Source organism: Mandrillus leucophaeus, unplaced genomic scaffold (assembly GCF_000951045.1).
Source record: "Mandrillus leucophaeus isolate KB7577 unplaced genomic scaffold, Mleu.le_1.0 Scaffold309, whole genome shotgun sequence".
Lineage (NCBI taxonomy): Eukaryota > Metazoa > Chordata > Mammalia > Primates > Cercopithecidae > Mandrillus > Mandrillus leucophaeus.
Genome location: NW_012103243.1, coordinates 1,820,144 through 1,839,129, shown reverse-complemented (window position 1 = coordinate 1,839,129; position 18,986 = coordinate 1,820,144). Strand labels below are relative to the sequence as shown.

Below are 18,986 nucleotides of genomic sequence, written 5' to 3'. Positions count from 1 at the left end.
CCACCCCTATAATCCAATTACCTCCTACCAGATCCCTCCCTTGACACATGAGGATTACAATTTTAGATGAGATTTGGATGGGGACACAGAGCCAAACCATATCACCCTAAAAATTAAAAGAAAAATTGTAAGTATTTTTATTATTATTACTGTTTTTGTTTTTTGTTTTTTGTTTTTTTTTTGAGATAAAGAGTCTTGCTCTGTTGCCGAGGCTGAAGTACAGTGGTGCAATCTCAGTTCACTGCAACCTCCGCCTCCCAAGCTCAAGCGATTCTCATGCCTCAGCATCCAAAATAGCTGGGATTATGGGCATGCACCACCATGCCCAGCTAATTTTTGTATTTTTTGTAGAGATGGGGTTTTATCATGCCGGCCAGGCTGGTCTCGAACTCCTGGCCATAAGTGATCCATCAAGCCAAGGTTTCCAAAAGTGCTGGGATTACAGGCTTGAGCCACCACACCCAGAGATTGTAGGTATTCTTTAAATCATAATACATCATCAGCCCCTCTAACCCCATACAAAACCATGTAGAAAATTATTCAAAACAACTTTACATTTCTCCCTCCCTCCTTACTTTCCTTCCTTTTTTCTTCCTCTTTTCCTCCCTCCGTTCCTGATTTCTCCCCATCTTCTTCTTATCTCTTAAAATAAACAATACCATTAAATAAACAAACTTACAAAAATTAGCTGGGCATGGTGGTGCACACCTGTAATCCCAGCTACTCAGGAGACTGAGGCAGGAGAAATGCTTGAACCTGGGAGGCAGAGGTTGTAATGAACAGGGATTGCGCCACTGCACTCCAGGCTGGGCAACAGAGTGAGACTCCGTCTCAAAAAACAAATACAAACAAACAAACAAAAAAATCAAACAAAACTATGTCTCTGTGTGGTGGCTAGCACAATCTGTACAATACATAGGTAGTCATTTTATTGGTTAAACATAAAATCTTAGAATTATTAGAAATACTTTATAATTTGATTTGATATTAAGCAACTTGGATGGGGCTTGCATTCAATAGATTGCTAAAAGACTTTTTTCTATACTTTTATAAAACTTTGTTTCTTGATATTGGAAATTTGAGGCTTCAATTTATTAATTATTAGTGGATTAGAGAAAATCTTACGGAGACTAGAGATGTCAGGTTCAAAATGTTGAAGAAAGAAAAGGCTGCACTTTGGGAGGCTGAGGCGGGCAGATCACGAGGTCAGGAGATGGTGACCATCCTGGCTAACACGGTGAAACCCCGTCTCTAGTAAAAATACAAAAAATTAGCCAGGCGCGGTGGTGGGTGCCTGTAATCCCAGCTACTTGGGAGGCTGAGGCAGGAGAATGGTGTGAATCCGGGAGGCGGAGTTTGCAGTGAGTCGAGATCACGCCACTGCACTACAGCCTGGGTGACAGAGCTAGACTCCGTCTCAAAAAAAAAAAGAAAAGAAAAAGAAAAGAAAAAAGAAAAGAAAAGAAAAGAAAAGACAGGGCTGACATGAACTTATCCTTCTCCTATGGCAAGATGGAGTTGAATGCAATAGATTGACTTTAGCCAAGAAAGCTCAAGCAAGTATATTTGACTACTGTCCTTCACTCTTCCCATTATGTTTTAAGATTGTCTATGTAGAAATCTTTCATCCACTTATATTATTTTTAAACATAGAAGTTGTACTTTTCGAATGATTTATTAACCAATTGTGTTAAAAGGTGTCAGTTGGCAGAAAATCAAAGGTAAGTAAATACTCTTCCTCTCATCACATTCATATGTATCAAATATTATTTACATTTTTGTTTTTTTTTAATGCTATTGAAATGAAGAACACTATGCAAAGAAACCAGAGTCAGCAAATTTAGAGCAAATAATACTATTTTTTCTCAAAATTATTAAAGTAAATAATGAAAAGTAGCATACATATAATTTTTGAAAGTGTGGAAATCAATAAGATAATGTATATATATATCATATAATTTACTCATTTTTTTTAGTCTATTTGTAAACTGCCCAAGTTAAGTTGTTAAATTCTAAGTCTGTGTCTTAAATGGTCGAACCTTTTAAGATCAGGTAAATTCTTTGTATTTATAAATTCTTTATTGTGCTGATCTCCATATTTAAACTAGATGTGAAATTAAATAAGGAGAATCTACCAGTCACTATTAATTTAATCTATTTGGGTAGATCTAAAAGAGTTGGACACTAAAAAATTCAGTGTACTAAAAACATCCTTTTGGTTGTCAAAACATTCACATATGTTCATATTTACTGAAGCAGAAATGATATTCTAAAGCCTTTATCTGAATTGGAATGAGTTTCCATAGACATTTTAGACAACTGATTTTAATGGAACCATTTCATGTTTTCCCTTGTTTGCAAAATTCAGGAAGAGACTCTTTCAAGATGGTTCATGTTGATAGAGCTTTTCCTCATACATCTTATTACAGGTGAATTACAACAGTAGAGAAGTCCTTTTTTGTTATTTTCACATGCATTTTGGTCCTAAACAGGATTTTATAAGCTTTAAAGCATAAAAATATCCAGTACCCTAAAGAATTAATTTAGAGAACCTAAGCATATTGCACAGAACATAAAGTTGACCTTTACTGTCTACGGCTTTTGGAATGGAGTGGGATGTAGAACACATCATAGATTTAATGTGGCACATCGTTGTCTGCAGAAACTTGGGTGGGACTGTGACTGCTTGCCCATTGCACCCGGTGATTGAATCTGCTGTCACCAGCATCCTGATAATAATGAACATTCAGCTTAACGACCGTGATTATGATTATCATAATTGATGTGCAAGTGCAGTGTGTGGGGATCATTACAGCTGAACTGTACAGCAGAGAAACATGCCTCAGTTATGGATAATTTTACTTTTATGCATTGATTGGGATAAAATATGCCTTTCTATTTAAACAGACCAGCTTCATATAATTTTAAGAATCTTTCCATACATGCTGATTGATGATTATGCACTTGCTGAGAAACAGCCCCTTACAGTTGTTTGTTTTGTGTTGTTTCATTTCATTAGCAAATGTAAACAATTAAATAATTAGGTGTAATTGAGGGAAAATACTTTGCTTATGAGGATGGCCTTCAATAATCAAATATTCAGTTTAAGTGTTTTTTCTCTCTCCCTCTTTGACAGTATATTAGAGACTGAATTTCTTCAGTTTTCTTCCTCTGATTACCCTTGTTTAGTCTTTCTAAGGACAGTAGGCTTCAGGAAAAGTAAAAATTTACGTGAATTTTTATTATAAATCTATAGATGCATTTGTATATGCATATATTTATATATGTATATGTATGCTGTAGCCTATTATGCATTTGAGAAAATTGGGCAGAGCCAAATATCGTATTGTATTACTTACTAAAATAATATTTAGCCCATAGAATACTTTAAATGTATTATGTTAAGATACATACTAACATATGCTAACTAACATATGCTAATGTATTATGTTAAGATGCATACTAACATATACTAACATTTATGCTACCTTTGTTTTTTAATCTGGTTTGTTTCTGATCAATTTGATACATTGTTTAGTAATTTCCAATTATGCTTTTAAAAATGATACAACAGGGTTCCTGATTTGAATTTTAACTTGTAAATGGAAATAATATGTGCAATGATGTGTCCAAGATTTTCAAAAGATTAGATCTGAGCATATTCATTATAATCATTAACCTAAGGGCACAATTTGCATTTGATTCTAAAATATTTCATTTAAGTGATGAACAAACATAATGGAACAAATTTTTTACAAAGAAACATGGTAAGCCTTTTTTAAAATCTCTGTATTTTGTAACTGCAATAAAGCTTGAAACTGAGAGATCTCTCCATTAGATTATTAATTACTATACAGCTCTGAAGAGACTGTGGTTAACATTTCCTTCGGAGGTCTGTAAGATTTACACTACCCCAGGTAAGATGTTTGCCCTAGATGTGCAGCTGTACACTGTGGTGGAGGACAAAATCTTTTTCTGACAGTGAGAGGTTTAATAGCTTGCCTATGAAATTTTCTTTCTGAAAGTTTTTAATCCCAATATGATTCCTGAACTTTATGAAAAGTTTCTCCTGAAGTTTCTAAGTCTCAGGCCAGGTGCAATGGCTCAGTTCTGTAATCCCAGCACTTTGGGAGGCTGAGGCAGGAGGATTCCTTGAGCCTGGGAGTTTGAGACCAGCCTGGGCAATGTAGTGAGACCCTGTCTCCACAAAAAATTTCAAAATTTTCTAGGCATGCTGGCACATGTCTGTAGTTCCATCTACTTGAGAGGTTGATGTGGGAGGATTGTATGAGCCCATGAGTTGGAGGCTGCAGTAAGCCATGATGGCACAATTGCACTCCAGCCTAGGTGACAGAGAAATACCTCATCTCTTAAAAAAATAAAATAAGAAGTTTGTAAGTCTCTAAAAATTCAACATATGCCAGTCTTCTCTGCATTGTTACTCATCTAGAATGAGAGTTAAATTCTTCATCTGACAAAGATCATGGAATGCGTTATCTCTGCATTTCTCTACGATTAAACTCTTAACCTTATGTTTTTAAATTTGAAGGCCTCAATTTACTTTATTCTTGCTGTTGTAGGAAACTGGGCCAAGATATCAGTGTGAATTGTGGCCTCCATACCTACTGCCTTCTTTCCAAAGTATAAGATTATTGCTTTAATATCTTTCTGTGACTTTCTGGTCTTGATTTGACTCAGACAAGAGGAGGTTTTACTAGAATAAGGGGACCCCAAATGACTGGAAATATAAATAGGAAATATACATTATGCCTTAGAAAGAGGCTGACTTTGGTCTTAAGAATCATGGAAATACTTGAAATAAAACATGAACACAAAAGTTAGCTAATAGTACTTATTCAACTGTCCTTCTGGCTATATCTGGAGGTTTGGCATGGAGAATTCAAATGGATATTTATGTGTACTTCTAGGTAGGACCCTATCAAACCATTTAGCAGCAGTATGTTTTGGGTACTGCCACTGAGATGAATGTTTTTATACATATACATGTATCTTTGCCCTAATGATTTCCTGAAAGTAAAATTTCTGAGTCAAAGAATGTGATGGTTAGTTTTATGTTATGTCAGTTTGACTAGGCTATAATACCATTATTTAATCAAACACTGTCTAGGTGATGTTGTGAAGGTGTTTTGCTGATGTGCTTAAGATCTATAATTAGTTGACTTTATGTAAACTAGATTACCCTCCATAATGTGGGTGGGTCTCATTCAATAAGTTAGAGGTTTTAAGAACAAAAACAGAGGGTTCTCAGAGAAGATATTCTGCTTCAAGGCTGCAACATCAATTCCTGTTTGTGTTTTCAGTTTACTGGAGTGGACTGCCTTACAGATATAAAACCTGCCAGTTTCCAAAATTGTACAAGCCAGTTCTTTAAAATACATTCACCCCTCCCCTGACATCTATCTCATTGGTTATCTTTCCTTGGAGAACTCTGACTGATGTAGAGTGATCACATATTATTAATACTTCCATTATGTATTATCAAACTGCTCTGAAGCAGAATGAATGAAAAAGTACTTTATTCCACATATATACATATCCCTTCATTGTTGTTAACACTGGTTATTCTCAGTGGTTTTTACAAAAGATATACACACATCTTTAGTCATAAATCAACTGGAATTATGTTTGCTACTGAATAAATTTATAGGTTAATTTAGGAAGAATTGACTTTTAATATATTGAGTCTTAGCATTCAAGAACATGCTTTCTCTCTCAATTTATTAAAAATTTTTAAATTGACCTTAAGAAGAGTTTTGTAACTTTTCCAGTTTCCAATTATTGGCTAAGCATATTTCTAATTATTTTGTATTTCTATTCTGATTAGGATTTTCTTTTACCTTATTATTTAAGTTATTAATGAAAAATAGATAAAAATAGTCATCATTCACTTCTGAGCATAAAGTTGGCTATTGGATACATAATATACACACACACACACACAATTTTAACTACTTGATAGTGTCATACATACATATAAGTAGTTAAAATATGATATTGAAATATTAAGAAGTTATCTTTTTGAGTGAGGTAATTATTGAATTCTATTAAATAATTTCTTAGTATCTAAAAAGATCAATATGTTTTTCCTCTTTAACCTTTTAAAACAATGTACTACATCAATATATGCTGTAATATTGAACCATCCTAGTATTCCTGGTATAAACCCTCTCTAGTTTATAAAGTGTTATTCTCCCAGCATGGTGCTAAAATTGATCTAGTTTTTATACATACTGTTGATCAAATAAATCACTTATATGTCTCTAGTTTTCTCATAACTCAGCTATTCTTATCTGCTTTTACTTCCTTTGGGTTCAGCTCATGAATTAGTCTTACAGGGAACTGGCCTTAAAAAAAATTAGAAGAAAAAGTGAGTACCTCTTAGTAAATATTATAGAAATTATATTTTAGTGAAATCTGAAACATATTGTTTTTTCTTTCTTTTTTTTTTTTTTTCTTGAGATGGAGTCTTACTCTGTCGATCAGGCTGGAGTGCAGTGGAATCATCTTGGCTCACTGCAAGCTCCGCCTCCTGGATTCATGCCATTCTCCTGCCTCAGCCTCCCAAGTAGCTGTGACTACAGGCACCCACCACCACACCTGGCTAATTTTTTGTATTTTTAGTAGAGGCAGGATTTCACCATGTTAGCCAGGAAGGTCTTGATCTCCTGACCTCGTGATCCGCTTGCCTCAGCCTCCCAAAGTGCTGGGATGAAACTGTTTTAAGATTATTAAAGGATATCAAGCTGGAGGATATTTAGTAAATGCATCCCCTCGTTTCTCCCAGTTTTCTTGTGAACAAATCTTCCAGATGGTGATATGGTTTGGCTATGTCCCCACCTAAATCTCATCTTGAATTGTAGTTCCCAAAATCCTCAACTGTGGTGGGAGGGACACACTGGAGGTAATTGAATCAAGGGGTCAGTTTCCCACATGCTATTCTCATAATAGCAAACAAGTTCTCATAAGATCTGACAGTTTTGTAAGAGGCTTTCCCCTTCATTCAACTCTCCTTCTCCTTGCTGCCATCATGTGAAGAAGGAAATGTTTACTTCCCCTTCTGCCATGATTGTAAGTTTCCTGAGGCCTCCCCAGCCCTGTGGAACTGGGTCAATTAAACCTCTTTTCTTTATAATTTACCCAGTCTCAGGCAGTTCTTTATAGCAGTGTGAGAAAGAACTAATACAGATGGTGGTGATGATGTGTGTGTCTATCCCAAGTAAGATCCTCGACTGAGTGGAAACATACCAAATCAATTTTACCCTCAAGATGTTGCCCTGAAATTGCAGCATAGTTTACCTCATGTGGTTTCAAAAGCTACCTTTAAATGGGCTATATTACATAAGTCTAATATTTTTCTTCTAGGTACAATTTTCTGCTCTGCTATTGGCCACATCTTGTTATTTGTCTATAGGTTAATGACTAGGATCACACATGCATATTCTATAGGCATGCCCAATAATTTCCCTGTAACTTTATGAAACATTTTGTATTACTGAACTTCAGCTTCCCATGTATCTCTGCATGCTGATTTTCCTCTTAATTTTAGCATTTCTGGTACAGTCCCCATTCATTATTCTCATTCAGAAAAGGGAATCTCAAACAATTAAATTGAATTAATTTATCATGCTTTTCTGAAAACTATATTTTATATGATTAGATTGCAAGAATTCACTTTAATTTTAGAAAATTTAGAAAAGAGAGAAGCAAATAGAGAAAACAAAACCACCTCTTATTCATTGCCAGTATTTTATTATTCTTACAGTACTATTTCAATCTCACTTTTGAACATATAATCTACCACCCTGATACATACAGAAAGTAAGTTTGCACTTGATATATTCTTTCATAGCCTGTTGTATTCAGTTACCATCCTTGGACATCACATTTTGCCTGAATGCTCTGAATATTTTTCTTTGTCTTTAAAGATTAATACAGTCAATCATCACTTTAATGGGGATATGCTCTGAGAAATGTATCATTAGACAATGTAGTTGTGTGAACATCATAAAGTGTACTTACACAAACCTAGATGGTATAGCCTACTACAGACCTAGGCTATATGGTATAGCCTATTGCTCCTAAGCTAAAAACCTGTACAGCATGTTCCTGTAGTGAATATTGTAGACAGTTGTAATGCAACGATAAGTATTTGAGTATATAAATGTATCTAAATATAGAAAAGTTACAGTAAAAATATAGTTAAAAACCATACAGTAAATTATAAACTTATGGGAACACCATCATATATGTGTTAGTTTTGTGGCTTACGGTTTATCATTTCAGTTTACATTTTTTCAGGTACATAGTTGTTCCTTTCAATATATAGATTTAAAGCTTTCTCATATTTCTGAAAATATTTATTATAGTTTGAAATATTCTTTTTTACTCTTTCATCATCTTAGGGACTCTAATTATATTTAACGTTGAATCTTCTTTGCCTGTCACTTTAACCCTTTTCTCTCTCACCCATATTACTTATTTAATTTTTCTTTTTCTTTTTTTTTTTTTTGGCTTTCTTTTAAATTTGTATTCAAATCTATTTCCTTTGGGCCATGTATAATTTACTTTTCCGATATGATTTTGTCTTTTTCCTCAGTTTCTTTTCTGGGTTTAAATAAGCTTCCTGCATATCTTTCTGGCTTTTGGTACATTTCTGTTCTTAGTTTGTGAGTTTTTATATAAAAATATTTCTTAATTCTTGTTTGAGAATATTTAATTCAATTTGGAATGTTTTCTTATTGTTTTCCAGAATTTTCATTTGCTAAAACGTTTGAATTTTCACTTTGATTTTTTTACCTCACAGTGACTTTTTAATGAGGTTTTATTTTTACTTATTTTCTTTATTTTATGGACAGAGTTCCTAGATCAAGTACATACATTTTTGTTAGTATGGTAAATTTGGTTTCTTTAATAAAATGATGTTTAGGGAAGAAGAGGGAGCTGATGTCTTGTGGTTTTATTTCTGCAGGATCCTTATTTTTCCACTTTTACTTCCTCCTTTTCTTCCATTTCTGACTCAAGGGGGCATATTTCTCTATCACCCTCTTCCCTAGAAGCAGTCTCTTCAGATTCCGTGCTCTTCTCTATCTATAGTTGATGCCGTGAACTATCAAGTCACAGGCCTGTGTTTAGCCTTTTAACACTTAGTTTTGAAGTTTATCTTTCTGGAGGTTATTTTAATCAGTGTTCTCTTTGCCCCTCACCTCCTTCTATAGCCTTCAGTAAGCTTTCTCTTCCCTTGCTTTTGACACCCAAAGGTTTGCAACAATGAGGAAAGCTACTGTATTAACTCTCAGACTTTGATGCTTCTTTCTTTAATTATAAGTAACAAGATTTGTATTCTTTACTTCCTAGTAAGGCTGAAGGTATGTGTCATGTTTAGTTTTACTTGTGTTCCTTGATAATATTATAATGTATGGAGATATTTGGATTTAGGCAGCTTCCATTTTCTTAAGGCCAGCTAAAACTCCTTGAAGATCATATTTAGCAACAGTTGTCTTTAGTCATTCAACAAATACTGAACACCTTCTGTGGGGCAGGAAGTATGCTAGACAATTTAGAATGTAAATTAATCACTGTTCTAAATACCCCAAAGGAAAAGGTCATATATCTGTAAGACTGGATAGTAAAGAACCCTAACTTGTCTAGGAAATCTGGAGGAACTCATAAAGAAAATGATGCTTCATCTCAAATGGGAAGAAATGGTGATCACAAATAGGAATACTGTGTGTGTGTGTGTGTGTGTGTGTGTGTGTGTGTGTGTGTGGTGAGTGGATGCGGGAGGTAGCTTCTGGACAGAAGGATCAGTAAGTGCCAGACACCTATGATTGCAGACAACATGGGCTTCCAGTTCTCAAGGAACATGAACTTTCCAGCTTCAAAAAGTTATTAGGACTGAAGTTCAGAGAATAAGGACAAAGATGTTAAACAAGAAGACCGGAGATCTGGCCGGATATAGAACATGTAGGTACCCTCTAGGCCATCCTAAAGAATTCAGTCTTTAGGAGAGTTAAATGGTTTTAAGCAAGTGTTGAAAAAGTGAGGTTTATGCTTTTAAGAAGTTTTCTCTGGATACAATGTGGATACTGAATTTTAGAGAGACAAGAATGAATGGAGAAGAGACAAGTTTGTGAGCAGTAGTCCGAATTATATTTGATGTAGTTTGTTCTAGAAGAATGGCAGTGGATTTGGAGAGATATGAATTAACTTTAGAAGTATTAAGAATACAGATAATGTTAAAACTTGAAAATGGATTGAGTATGATGGAATAAGAAAGTAAGTTTTCTTACTACTTTTGACTTTCTGCAAAAGGCTACTAGATTTAGAATGGTATTACTCATTGAGACTTGGAAAAGAAGAAAAGGGCTAGAATTAGGAGTCAGTCACAGAGAAGAATCCCTGAGTTCAATCTTGAACGTTTTTGAGTTTGAAACGACTTTAACTCATCCAATTAGATATGTCAAATAAAATATAGAATAGAATATAATTGAATATAGAGGTGCATTGCTTGGAACAAGAGTTTTTACTAGAATCACAAAATTGAGTATATTTGGTTTGTAAATAATAATAGAAACCATGAAAGTAGATTGTCCTAGTCTATTTTTTGTTGCTATAAAGGAATACCCGAAGCAGGTAGTTTTTAAAGAGGTTTATTTAGCTCATAGTTTTGTAGACTGCACAAGAAGCATGGTGCTGGCATCTGCTCAGCTTCTGGTGAGGAATTTTGTGCTGCATTAAAACATGGCAGAGAAGGTTAAGGGCAAAGCAGGCAGAGGCAAAGAGGGACCAAACCTAAGGGGCGTCCCAACTTATCCAATCCCCCAGAATCCCATCTCACGAAAGCAAGAATTCACTCACTACTGCTAGAATGAAATGGCACCAAGCCATTCATGCGGGATCTGTCCCCATGATCCAGACACCTCCCACTAGGCCCCACCTCTCAACACCACCACACTGGAGATCAAATTTCAATATGAAATTTTGAGGATATAAAGAGACTAGGTTCAAACCATAGCCTAGATGAAATTTCCTAGAGTGAGAACACAGAGTAAGAAGAGAGGAGGGCTAGGAGAAGTTTTGAGGAATGCCAGTATCTAATGGCCATTTGAAGTGGGATAACCCTGTAAAGGAGGTAGATAAATGTGAGGAAAGCTGAGGGAATATGCTTATCAAATAAGTCAAGGAAAGACAATGCAATAAGAATAAAGGAGTGATGAGCCGTGTCAAATGATGCTGTGAATTCAAATAAAATGAATAGTGAAAAATCCCCGTAGATTTAGCAAAATGAAGGTCACTGGTTACTTAGCAGAAGTTGATTCAATGACAATATGGGAGACAAGTCCAGACTGGAGTTGGTTGATTAGGTAAATTTTAAAGAAGATAGCATGTGTAGATAAAAATTTGGATAAGTTTGGCTGTGAATGGGAGAAGAGAGAGCAATAGCTATAGGGAGATAGATGGTAAAGTATCATTTTTTGTTTTTGTTTTTTTTTTTTTAGATGGAAGATGTTTAGCATTAATTATGCTGTGTTATGTGGATAACATTATTTAACTGGTATCCTCTGATTTTGTATTAATTTGTCTTTTAAATTAATTTTCCAAAATTTCAAATTCAAAGGTAATGTTAAAAGGAGCAATGCAAACTTTGCCCCAAAATGTATGTCCTTAGAAATGAGTTCCTAAAATGGGAATAACAAGTTAAAGGAGTGGCTCTCTACAAGGGGTGATTTTGTGATTTTGGCAGTGTGTTTTTGATTGTCACAACTTAATGAAGGAGGCTACAGGAATCTAAAGGGTAAAGAGAGATCAGGGATTGCTAAACTTCCTACAATGCACAGGGTATCCCCTGCAGCAAAGAATTATCCACCTAAAATGTCAGTTATGCCACCTGTGAGAAACCCTGGATTAATGAGTATGCACGTTTTTAAGACTTTTGATCTATCTTCCCAAATGTCTTACAGAAAGATTAATTTACATTTTCAACCATTTGTGTGAATTTTTATTTCCCTACATTCTCGCCAACACTGAATATTTTTATATCATTAATTTTATAATAGGTAAAAATTCTCTCTTTGAAAACTTACATTGTTTTGATAACAACTTATGCTAAAAATCTTTTCAGACATTTGTTGACCACTTGGTCTCTTGTAAACTACATGTTTTATATCTTTTACTCATATTTCTGTTCGTGTGTTTGTCTTTTTCTTACTATTTTTCTAATTACATATATGAACCTTTCATTTAGGTATAGATTTCATTTTTATGTATCCTGCGTAGTATTCCTTGGGTTATTTAATCTGTGGTGTCTTCCACCAAATTGGAAAAATCTTAGCTGCTATATCTTCAAATAGTGGTGTTCTCTAATATTTCCTGGAATTAGCCATAACTTCTATATATGATATATATTGATATGATATATATAGATATAGATATAAAATAAATATATATATTTATATTTTTTCATTTCTTTGTCCCTTTTTGCTGATTTTTGTATGCTTTTATTAGAATTGTTTTCCTTTTATGAAATTCAGTTGTTTGTACTGTGTTTTATAACATATGGGGTTTCTGTTTTCTATTTTTTTATATATATGAAAGATATACTTCATTCTTTTTCAAGTCAGCCTGCTCAATTGATAGTTGCTTGTTTAGTTTTCATACTTTTAATTCCCTTTTTCTTTAAATATATAAGACATTTTATATTCACTATCAAGAATCCCAAATATTTATCTGTGTAATTTTGAGGTCTTTCCATTAACTCTCATGCATAACTGATTCTTAACCCAAAAGATTTTTAGCCCTTCTTTTTGTTATTTTTCAATTTTTGTTTGTTTTTATCATTTTTTGTCTTAGAATGTTTGATTGTGAGTTTTTATTCATTAGAACTTTATATATGGGACTTTTTTGAAACCTGATTTAAAGTGCATTTTTTCAGAGTTTTTTGTTTGGTTTTGCAAAGTGCATTGTGACACTCCCCACCTAGGAACAAAGAAAACTAAATTTTGATCTGATATTTTTACCTAGTTATATTAATCGAGGTCCAAACCTACATGAATATGAGTTCATGGTTAGGAACTCTCAGGAAAGACTTTTTTTCCTGCTCTTTACTCAGTCTAGAACTAAGAATGGGATAGTTAGATATGCTCAAATTCTCCCTACTAAAGTCTTTTTCTTTTTCTAGTTCACCGACTGAGAATGTTATTTTTTAGGCATTCCAGTTTTATATAGAGTTCTCTAGTTTAATTTTTCACTCTGCTCTAGTTCTAAGCATCTATTTTTTGAGCATGTGGGAGGTTATACCCAGACTCAGGACTCTGTGGACAAGTATATACCATGGGGCAAATGCTGACCACTACTACCCTCAATGGATTTGTACTTCCTTGTCAATTCTTTCTTCCGAGGAATCTCCTCATTTCTTCTCAAGGTCGTGTATGCATTTAGTCTAGAGTACAGTTTAAATTTAATATTTCATAGTTGATTTTCTGCCTAGATGATGTGTTCATTGCTGAAAATGGGGTGTTGAAGTCTCCTGTTATTATTGTATTCCAGTGTATCTCTCCCTTTAGATCTTTTAATAATTGTTTTATATATCTACTTAAGTGCTCTGTTGTTGGGTGCATGTATATTTTTGATTGTTATATCCTTTTGCTGAATTAACCCCTTTATCATTATATAATGAACCTTCTTCATCTATTTCTACTATTTTACTATTTTATCTGATACTAGTATAGATATACTCCTGCTTTCTTTGGGTTTCCATTTTCATGGAATAACTTTTTCCATGCCCTCATGTTCAGTTTGTTTCCTTACAGGTGAAATCAGTCTCTTGTAGGCAGCATATAGTTGGGTCTCTTTTTAAAATCTGTTCAGCCACTCTATGGTCTTTTAACTGTAGAATGTCATCCATTTACAGTCAAGGTAATTATTGATAGGTAAGGGCCTCTGCCATTTTCCAAATAGCTACTGAGTTTTCTTCATACCATTTATTCTGTTGTTTCTCCATGGTTAACAATTCTATTATTTTTATTATTCATTTCACTTAGTTACCATTTTATTTACTTTGGGATTTTTGTTGAATTTCTATTAATTTATATTGATTAACTGTTCTTTTATAATGTTCACAGTTTTGTATATTATATATATTTAAAATTGTCTTCATTATGTGTCAAGTAGGTATAGAATACCAGAATGTTACTTATAAAAATAATTATACAAAAAATTATCCATCAGTTCATCAGTTTAGAAAAAGAACAGTTCTATTCTTCTGAAATCTTTTGGCATTCTTGTTGATTCCATCTATTTTGTTCTTAATTAGAGATAGCCACTATCCTGAATTTTTTAAATGATTTCTTTGCTTTTCTCTTATTTTTATTGCGTATGTTTTTATTCCTAAATAATAGTTTGTTTTGTATATTTAGGAACTTTTAGTGTCTTTGTATTCATATAAATACAAATACATTTATATACATTTGTATTTCATATGTATTTTATACAAATACATATAAATTTATATGTATATGTATTTATAATGTGTTCTTGGAAAACAAAGCTCAATTCATTAAAATTAAGGAAATGTTAGTTCAATCATTAATTTCATACCTATGTGATTGGTAAAATTTTTAGGTTAATAATAAATGTTAGAAAGAATGTAGACTATATCTCTGCTATAGACTAAATATGTACTTTGGAAAACAGATATGAAACAAATTTAAAGATGTAAGTATCCTACAATCCAATAACACTTTTCTTTCATATGCATATGTATAATTTACTTTCATATGCATATGTATAAAATACATATATATGTAAAATACAAATATAAATAAATTTATATTTTTATTTATATTAATATGTGTATATTCATATTCAATATGTATATGTTTGTATACGTGTTGAATTTATATGAATACAAATATTCATATGAATACAGACACATTAAGTGTTCCTAAAATATACAAAACAAACTATTATTTAGAAATAAAAACATACCTGATAAAAGTATAGAGAAAAGCAAAGAAATCATTTAAAACATTCAGGAGAGTGGCTATCTCTAATTAAGAACAGAAAAGATGGAATCAATAAGAATGCCAAAAGACTTCAGAAGAATAGAACTGTTCTTTTTTGTATTCATATAAATACAAATGCATTAAAAGTTCCTGAGATATACAAAACAAGTAATATACATGTAAATGTATTTACATGAATGTGTAAATCATACCATGTTGGGGTTTTTTTAGCTTTTTATATGGCACACCCATTGTGTGTAGCTGCATTTCATTCTTTTTTACTAGTGTAAAATATTCTACACATGGATTTGCCACAATTTATCAATTTTACTAAAGATTAATCTGGTTTGGTAATCAGCCTTTTGCTCTGATAAATCATCCTAATATGAATGTTATGTTGGTTATCTGTAGTTATATAACATATACATATCTGTTAAGTTACATATCTCTTGGTGCAAATATGAAAGAAAAGTATTATTGGATTGTAGGATATTTAGATCTTTAAATTTGTTTCATATCCATTTTCCAAAGTACATATTTAGTCTACAGCAGGGATATAGTCTACATTCTAACATTTATTATTCACCTAAAAGTTTTACCAGTCACATGGGTATAAAGTTAACGGCTGAACTAACATTTCCTTGATTTTAATGAATTGAGCTTTGTTTTCCAAGAACACACTATGTTTCTCAATAAAAATTGTAGTCTTCATGTAGATTCTACACATTTGTTGTTAGATTTGTTCTTAAGTAATTTATATTTTATTGTTATTGTGGGAAAGTTCTTTTCTTATTTATTTTCTAGCTGGCTCTTGTTATACAGTAACTTTCATTATTTATATATATTCTTGTTATTTTATGAGTCTGCTCAGGCTGCTGTAAGAATATACTACAGATGGGTGGCTTAAACAAGACATCTGTTTTACCACAACTGTGCAGGCTGTAACTCCAAGCTCAGGGTCGGTTTCTGGTGAGGCCTCTCTTCCCCGACTTGCAGATGAAGCCTTCTCACCCATGTCCTCACATGGCCTCTGTAAAAATGGAGACAGAAAAATCTCTGGTGTTTCTTCCTCTTATTAAGACAGCAGCTCAATCAACTTAAAGTCCCACCTTTATTCACTTAACCATTATTATCTCTTTATAGGCCCAAATATAGTCACATTGGAGGTTAGAGCTTTATTATATGAATTTGGGGAGGACACAATTTAGTCTGTAACAGTTACTGTAAAGATTCTTGAACATTTTTAATAGGTCTAATTATTTATCTGTTGATTTTCTTGGTGTTTCCAGGTATATAATTATCTGAAACTCATGATATTTTTGTTTCTTTATTTCTGACATTTACATTCTATTTTAGTGCTTTGGTTAATTCCATTAACTAATATATCCAGAATGATTTTAAGTAGTCATAGTGAGAGTTGGCATTTTTATGGACTTACAACATTACTTATTACTATCTTCTAAATATATTTTACCAATTAGAGAAAGATTTATCTTTTCAACCCAGTAGTAAATTTCAAAACAGTCATTAAAATCACTATATATGAAACTCAAGGCATTAAAATATAATTATGAAACTGCATTCTGAAGTGAGATTTCATGTTCAAATTCCAGATCGGTGCATAATTTTAAGCAAATTATTTAAATTCTCTGTACCTCAGGTTTCTAATTTGTGGAAAGGGGAAAATATTTTACTTTCCTTACAGTGTTTTTCTGATAATAGAATTGAAGAACAATATAAACTATTCTCACATAGTAAACAGCATACATTTTAGCTTTTATTATATTTAGTGATCTTTTTTATATCTATTATTATATTTTGATTACTTACATTATAGTGATATTCCAAATCTCTAATGCTGTCTTTATCTCATTTAAAATTTACACATCATTAGCTCCGTTTTCGTGGTGTATTAGAATAAGAGCCATTTGGAAAAACTGATTATTAAAAGATTAATTTGCCCTTTGTTAACATGAATTCATTTTCTATGCTATACAGTTTATGCTTTAATATAAAAATTAAATATTTTTACTAAAAACTATAAAACATTAATGGAATAAATTGAAGAATAAACAAATAATTGAAAAGGTATCCTACGTTTATGCATGGGAAGAATTAATATTGTTAAAATGTCCATACTACCCAAAGCAATATACACATTTAAGACAATTTCTATTAAAATTACAATGCCTGCAGAGAAATAGGGAATGCTTTTACACTGTTGGAGGGAATGCAAATTAGTTCAACCATTGTGGAAGACAGTGTGGTGATTCATCCAAGATTTAGAACCAGAAACACCATTTGATCCAGCAATCCCATTGCTGGGCATATACCCAAAGGAATATAAATCATTCTATGATAATACATGCATGTGTCTGTTCATTGCAGTACTATTCACAATAGCAAAGACATGGAATCAACCCAAATGCCCATCAATGATAGATTAGATAAAGAAAATGTGGTACATATACAACATGGAATACCATACAGCCATGAAAAGGAAGGAGATCATGTCCTTTGCAGGGACATGGATGAAGCTGGAAGCCGTTATCTTCAGCAAACTAATGCAGGAATAGAAAACCAAACACTGCATGTTCTCACTCATAAGTGATAACTGAACAATGAGAACACATGGACACAGGGAGGGGAACAACGCACACTGGGGCCTGTTGGGAGAAAGCAGGGAGAGGTTAGAGCATTAGGGAAAAAAGCTAATGCATGCTGGGCTTAGTACCTAGTTGATGGATTGATAGGTGCAGTAAACCACAGGGCACACATTTCCCTGATGTAACAAATGTGCACATTTTGGCACATGTACCCAGGAACTTAAAATTATAATGCCATTCTTCACATAAAGAGAAAATAAAAATCCTAAAATTTGTATGGAACCACACACACACACAAAAAAACCCTGAATAGTCAAGGCAATATGAAGAAAAACAATGTTGGAGACATCATACTTTCTGATTTAAAGTTATATTACAAAATTATAGTAATCAAAACAGTATGGTACTAGCATAAAAAACAGAAACATAGACCAATGGAACAGAATAGAGAACCCAGAAATAAATTGAAACATATATGGTCAACTAATTTTTGACAAGCACACCAAGAGGACACAGTGGGGAACTGATAGTCTCTTCAACAAATGATGCCGAGAAACTGGATTTCCAAATGCAAAAGAATGAAATTGGATCCTATTTTATACCATACATAAAAATCAACTTAAAATTGATAAAAGACCTAAATGTAACACCTGAATTCATAAAAATCCTAGAAGAGAGTATAGGTGGAACTTCTTTGATATTGGCCTTGGAAATGATTTTTTGAATATCACACCAGAAATTCAGGCTACAGAAACAAAAACAAATAAAATGGAACTAAAAAGCATCAAGCTAAACCAAATCTAAACTAAAAAACATCTGCACAGCAAAGGAAACAGTCAACAACATGAAAAGGCAACCTACAACTGGTAAAAAATAATTGCAAACCACTTATCTGATAAGGGTTAGTATTCAAATTTTATAAAGAACATTTATAATCCAACAACAAGAAAAATAAAAAGTGGGCAAAGAACATGAACAGACATTTCTCTAAAGAAGATATAAAAATTTCAACAGGTACATTAAAAGATGCTCAGTATTACTAATCATCAGTAAAATGCAAATTAAAATCACTGAAATATCACCTGACATCTGTAAGGATGGCTGATATCAAAAAGATAAAAGATAACAAATGTTGGTGAGGGTGTAGAGAAAATGGAACTCTAGTACACTGTTGATAGAATGTCGATTGGAACAGCTATTATGGAAAACAATACAGAGATTCCTGAGTAAACTGAAAATAGAACTACCGTATAATCCAGCAATCTCTCTTCTGTGTATATACTCAAAGGAAAAGAATTTACCCCATTGTAAAGGGGCATTTCCACATTCATTGCAGTATTATTCACAACAGCCAAGA

At 33.0% G+C, this 18,986-nt stretch overlaps 1 protein-coding gene across 1 annotated transcript in view; it reads left to right on the top strand.

Annotated features, from left to right (window-relative positions):
- The window catches only part of SPATA17 (spermatogenesis associated 17), a 262,801-nt gene that overhangs the window by 204,903 nt on the left and 38,912 nt on the right, over window positions 1–18,986 (top strand). The gene's annotated exons all lie outside the window — the stretch shown is intronic.